Source organism: Lepus europaeus, chromosome Y (assembly GCF_033115175.1).
Source record: "Lepus europaeus isolate LE1 chromosome Y, mLepTim1.pri, whole genome shotgun sequence".
Classification (NCBI taxonomy): domain Eukaryota; kingdom Metazoa; phylum Chordata; class Mammalia; order Lagomorpha; family Leporidae; genus Lepus; species Lepus europaeus.
In genome coordinates, this window is record NC_084851.1 from 10719604 (window position 1) to 10726748 (window position 7145).

A 7145-nucleotide genomic window follows, 5' to 3' on the forward strand; every position below is an offset into this window, starting at 1 on the left:
ATTTCCATAGTTAATAATCTAATAACAATGAAGACAGTGGCATCTATGTCCAACGCTTAAGTGCTATATAGTTTTGTTTCAAAATTCTTAGTGTATCAATGCTATTATAAAGATAACTTACTTCAGAATACTTTAAATGTACAAAACAAATAGTATAAAATAATCACATAGTTCCTATATATCCCATACTGGGCTTCCTTACTGCTAACATCTTATACTAGAATGATATATTTGTCACAATCAATATGCACTCATTGAGTTCTCTATTTTTTTTTATTTTTGACAGGCAGAGTGGACAGTGAGAGAGAGAGAGAGAGACAGAGAGAAAGGTCACCCTTTGCCGTTGGTTCACCCTCCAATGGCCGCCGCGGTAGCGCACTGCGGCTGGCGCACCGCGCTGTTCCGATGGCAGGAGCCAGGTGCTTATCCTGGTCTCCCATGGGGTGCAGAGCCCAAACACCTGGGCCATCCTCAACTGCACTCCCTGGCCACAGCAGAGAGCTGGCCTGGAAGAGGGGCAACCGGGACAGGATCGGTGCCCCGACCGGGACTAGAACCCGGTGTGCCGGCACCGCAAGGCGGAGGATTAGCCTGTTGAGCCACGGCGCCGGCCTGAGTTCTCTATTTTTATAGAATTCTGATAGTCTTCCACAATTAGTGAAACATGCCAACTTCCCCAATTTTTTACCCAACTCCCGCTATCCCTCCTCCCACTTTCGAATTCTAACACTAACAATATTTGTTGAGATTGAGGGGTTTGGGGGTCCTACATCTGAGGAAGATTTTGTTAACACATAATCTGCCTCTAATTACAGATGCCAACAAAATATCTGATTTTCCTTAATTGAGGTAGAGTCTGCATTCTCTTCCTCTGACTCTAAGCTACTATGTGAGTGCCTGGACACAGGATCACACTATAAACAATGTCGTGCCAGTTTCTAGACCTGGCCTTCAATGCAACGGCAGTTTTAGGCCTTATTGAAGTCAGTAGAACTACTCTCTTGTGGGCAATGCCTGGAGAAACTTAGAGAGTGAAGCGTGCCCAGCTGATTCCCAGCACCCTCACCACCTCTGTGACAACACACCAGTTAAGTGTATTAATTGTCTTAAACCTTGTAGATGAGCTGATACCCAAGATTAATATCCCAGTGTGATCTCAGTCAATATCATGAGAAACAGACATATTTTCCAATGAATCAGTGCCTGTATTTTTGACTGACATAGTCGTGAGATAATAAAATATATACTCTTTATGTCTAAAGTCTGTCATTTTTGCATATGATTTGATATAACAATATTACTTTCCTTTTGTCTACTCAATATAATTGATTACATTAACAGATTTAATATTAAACCAATTTAGTCTGGATTATTATATATAATTATCTTGCTATTTAAAATTATTTAATATTTTGTACTCATTGTAATATTTCATAATTGTTATACTTCATTTTTGGTCTAAGAATTCTTTGTTGATGAAATCTGTTGACTTTTAGATGAAATTTTCCTTCCTTGTCTATATGTGGATAGTATGAGATCATCTATGCTTCCAAGGATTTGCAGATTTCTTCTACTTCTTTTTATTGTGGTGAGATATTTATTGTGGTGAGAGAGAAAGAGAGAGGGGGGGGGGAGAGAGAGAGAGAGAGAGAGAGAGAGAGAGAGAGATCTTCAATCTGCTGGTTCACCGCTCATATGACCACAACAGCCAGGACTGGGCCAGGCAAAAGCCAGGAATCAGGAGCTTCATCTCAGCCTCCCACATGGGTGTAGGGGCCCAGTGACTTGAGCCTTGTGCTGCCTTTCTTAGGTCCACTTGCAGGGAGCTAGATCAGAAGTAGGGCAGCTGGACTAGAAACTGGCACCCATATGGAATGCCACCATTGCATGTGAGTGCTTAACCAGTTAGGCCACAATGCTGGCCCAAAGATGTGGTTATTTTTATCTTATAACTTATAAAATTGTATATTAGCAATTTCTCCACCTCCATTTTTAAAGTTAGATTAGCTAAGTAATTACTTATTTTATAAAAAGGAATTTTGGGTTGTTTTTCTAATACTTTATGATTTCTGCTTCATTAAAGTTTTATTTACTATTTATTAATAATGATTTTCTCTTCATTATTGTGTTTTTAGACTTTTGAATTATGCTTTCCTAATAAAATTACATTGAATTTAACTGCTTTAGAAACAACTGAGATACTGCTTTTTAAAAAAAAAATTTGTGTTATGTATTTGAATGACAGAATGACAGAGAAGGAGCAAAAGAGGTCTTCCATTATTTGGTTAAATCCCTAAATGACCACAATGCTCATACTGGACCAGGAACTCCATCTGGGTCTCCCATATGGGTGGTAGGTGTCCAAGAATTTGGACCATCTTCCACTGCCTTCCCAAGAAGTCAGATCAAAAAGTGGAACAGGTGGGACTTGAACCTGCACTCCTCTAAGGGATCCAGAATTGCAGCAACTTCGTGCACCACAACACTGACTCTCGGATATTAATTTAGGTTATGCTTTTGGTTATAATTTTAAAAAGATTCTATGAAGTGAAGGGATTGTTATACAGCATGCCATTTACTCTACCATCTTGCTAACAACTGTACACAGTTGCTGTATACTGATGGCTTTGTTGTATTTTTGTTGCAATGAAAATGTGTGCTCTAAATCACAATCCAAATAAAATGACCTATATTTTTAGGTGTGTATTTTAGGAAACCAATTGTTCTCTTTTATATTTCATCAACTAATTTACCCCTAAGACAATCACATTCTACAGTTTTAAAGCCAAGCTTTTTAAAATTTTATTTATATATTTGAAAGAGTTACAGGGACAGGTCTTCCATCCAATGGGGCCTGCGGGCCAGGGGGCTGCTGAGCTACGATTGGCTGGTGCACAGAGGCAGGGCCTGCATGCACCTCGGCAGCAAGCTGCGATTGGCCTCGGATCTGGGCCTGCTGCCAGCATGCAGGGGTGGTTTAGGGGACCGGGGGCAGAGCCAAGGCTGCAGAAGATGTGGAGCAGGTAGCTGCAGTGGCCCATACTGAACCCCGTGATGAGTGTGGGGAAGGAGGCAGAGAGGGTCGGGGAGTGGGGACAGCGGCCTCCAGCCCTGTGGTGACAGTGCCAGCGACAGTAGCAAGTTTGGTGGTGGTGACAGTACCAATGTTTGCTGGGGAGCCGCAGATAGCAGGCAGCAGAGGGGCATATCTGCCTTGGGCAGTGCTGCTAGGACCCCCTGGTCGCCAGGTCCCGCACCCCTGCCAACACGAATGCTGCCTCGGGGACCCCCGCGCTCTCCAGTCCAGTCACTAGACAAGCTGGTGTTGGGAATTCAGGATGGTTACGGATTCAACAGGGATGACCCCAAGGAGGACGTCTTTGTTCACTAGACAGCTATTAGAAGAATCAGCCCCAGGGAGTTTCTGCACAGCGCTGGTGATGGGGACCCTGTGGAGCTTGATGTCACGGGAGGAGAGAAGGGCACAGAAGCTGCTAATGTAACTGGGCCCAGAGCAGGCAGGCGCCGGTGAAGGGGTAGCCGCTGTGCCCCTGTCGGAGCAGGTTCCATGATTCATGCCCCAGCCTCGCCCGGCTGCCGCGCACCCACGGGGCAGAGGCGCCCTCCACTGGGGAAGAACCTTGCAATGAAGGAGAGCCAGCTGAACACTACGTTGGGGCCCAGAGGCCATGGCCATCACTTGTACCAAGGGTGCCTGGCCTCTGTACGAGGACCCCTGGCCCCCCAGCCAGCAGCAGCCAATAGAGGGCACTGTGGGCTGGAGCCCAAAGACATGGCCCCAGAACAGGAAGACCAACAATGGGGATGTGAGGGGTCCCCCAGCTCAGACTTCGGCCCAGACATCGCAGGCCCTTCCTTCCTATGCACCCCAGCAGCCGACAATGGAAGGTGGGGGTGGGGAGACCTATTCAGCCAAGGCCACACTGATGGCTCCTGGCCTGAGCCCCAGCACTCAGGAAACTGCCTCTGCTGCTGGTCCCACAGAGACCTCAGCCCCAGAGACCTAGGCTCCATCAACACTGAGACCCACCACCACCACCATGCTGGAGAGCGTAGAAGTCAATGGACACCCAGCCACCATCTCCGTCTGCAGTGTTTCCGACTGATTTGTACCCTACCCAGCACCCCTCTCCATTTTCCCATAGTTCATGATGTGAAAACATTGGCTTTTCCCCTTTCTCTTGAGACTCAGGAGAGCCAAAGCAGCAGCCTTTTGCCTGGTTCCTCTCTCCCCTACCAAGGGTTGAAGGAAGGGATCCACCCTGATTTTCAGAGGCGTCTACTCCATCCTCTAAATCAGGCTGAAAAGGAACCAGCCACCTCTTACCTCCTAGGGTTTTCTCTCCCACTTCAGCTTATTTTTTGTTTCCCTCAACCCCCTAACTCAGAAGCCATTTTATGAACTACTATGTGCCACCCTAGCCTTCAGTAAAAACAAAAGCAGCCTTGCGTATTAAAAAGAAATTGATCCATTTTTAACATATGTCTTTTAGTAAATGCCTAAATTGCATAGACATTGGATAAGGCATTTAAACATGCCTAAGGGATCATTGAGGGCAGGTATTATTCCTTAACTCTCTTAATGCTAATCAACCTTATTTAACATAGTAATGGAAGTATCAGCAAGAGCAATTAGATGCGAAAAAGAAATATAGTGCTTCAACTTGGAAAGCAGGAAGTCATGGTTTTGTACATAGCAAGGTCTAAATATTGCACCAAAAATTGTTAGAACTGATAAACTAACTCAGTAAATTTACAAGATCAAAAATCAGCTTCCAAAAATCTAGCTTTTTAATACAACAGTAATAATTTTGCTGAAAGAAAAATCGAGATAGAAATTCTATTCACAATAGATACAAAAATTTAATTATTTAGGAATAACTAATTTTGGAAGGTGAGAGATATTTACAGTAAGATTATAAACATCTGTAGAAGGTATCATCAAGGTCACAAATAAAAGGAAAGATTATTTGTTCATGAACTGGAAGAACAAATATTGTTAGGATGTCCATACAATCTAAAGCAATGTGCAGATATAATATCAATGACATTCTCTACAGAATTACAAAAATATCCTAAATTTGTGTAGTATCACAAAAGATCTAAAATAGCCAAAGTGAATCCAAGTGAAAAGATAGCACTGGAGGCATCATAGGACCATATTTCAAAACTGCAATAGTTGAAACAGCATCAAACCCAACACAAGGATCAATGGGACAGTTCAGTTAATGCTGAAATCAATCCATGTACATGCATCCACTTGATGTTTGATGCAAGAGTCAAGAACAGACATTGGAAAAAGATAATCCATTCAATAAATGATCTGACAAATCTATGTAATAATAATTTTTACATATGTAAAAAATAAAATAAAATGCATACCTCTCACCATATTAAAAAAAATCAACTCACGATGGATAAAAGGCCTAAAGATAAAACCTGAAACTATGAAATTACTAGAAGATAACGAAGGGAACAAACTTCAAAACAGTGATGTAGACAAATATTTGAATATGATGACAAAATAGCACAGGCAAGAAATACAAAACTAGATAAATGGGATTATATTACACTCAGAAACTACTGCATAGCAAAGGAAAGCCACATCTAACAGAATGTGAGAAAATATTTGCAAGCTACTTATCAAACAAAGGATTAAGAATCAGAACATATCTGAAACAAAAAACTCATCAACAAAATAATCAAATGAAGAAATGGGCAAAGGACATGCATGGACAGTTCTCAAGATAAGATATACACATCCTCAAGAAACACATAAAAAATATGCAATATCAATGGTCAAAATAGAAATTCAAATCTAAACTACAATGAGATATCACCTCAACACTATTCAAATTATATCATTAAAGAGACAAAGTACAAATGTGAGGAAGGATGTGGTGAATTGGGAACTCTCACAAAGCATCAGTGGTAATGTGAATTATTTTGCAATTCTGGAAAACTGTGTCAGAATTTATTTTTGTTTTTAATTTACTAAGTATATATTTGAGATGAGATTGTTAACTTACATCATAGTCAAAGGCTTAATGGCTCTAATAAATAAAAAGTTAAACAAATAAAAAATTAAAAATACCATAGTCCAGTAGAAAAATAGGAAAGGGCTATAAACAATAGTAAAATGAAAAGATATGCAATCTCACTTATATAAAGTAAATTTACAAATAGCTACAACATTATTAAAGCTATAGGAACACATAATTCCTATCAACACATATAATGAAGATTTAAAATAAATTTTGACAATTTATTTAAAATTAGGATCCAGAAATCCCACTATTGGATATATATTTGAAAGACATGAAATCATTTTATCAGAGAGTTACAGCACTATTCACAGTAGCTAAAAATGGAATCAATGGAGTTTCATTCTCAAATGTATGGATAAAAACATGTGTTACCTATACACAATGGAATACTACTCAGATATAAAAGGGATGAAGTCTTGACATTTGTAGCAAAATGCTGGAAACTGGAGTTCATTGTGTTAAGTAAACCAACATAGATGGGTACATGTAATGAAACATCACATGGTATCCCATAATTATGCATAACTTTAAAAATCTGGCTAGCATTTCCCCACACTGACTTCCTTCTTACATTTAGTGTGTCTACTATACAACTTCTGTAAACTGTGAAATATGAAGGGTTTGTTTATGAATAATTGTATGTGTATTAACAGATTGTATGTGTATTAGTAGTACTAGATTTACATTTTCAGCATTACCAGAGAAAGGGTAGGCTTTATGCCCTATCTGCATTGCATAGGCCTGAATGGAGTTGCAAGATATCTTGACTAAGTTTATTACTAAAACATTTAAATTGAGTTTATAAATGCTGTTTCCAAATGGATTCTTCTGAAAACATCAAACATCTTTGTCTATATTTCAGTATACATTCTTAAAGAAGATATTGTAAGAATGCATGAAATTTAAGTGAGGCAAATTTGTTGTCTTTCCTGCTCTTTATTATCTTTGAGGCAAATGCAGAGACAGAGATGGAGAGAGAAGTCATAAACAAAGCACTCTTACACTGGTTCATTTCCCAATTGTTCACAAGAACTGGGAATGAACTCATTGAAACCTGAAGTCAGGAACCCAATCCAG

The 7145-nt window shown here is 40.3% G+C and overlaps 1 pseudogene; it reads left to right on the forward strand.

The window, feature by feature from the left end:
• The first annotated feature begins 923 nt into the window (after positions 1-923).
• Positions 924-4423, forward strand: LOC133754085 (Y-box-binding protein 2-like; annotated as a pseudogene).
• Positions 4424-7145: the final 2722 nt, after the last annotated feature.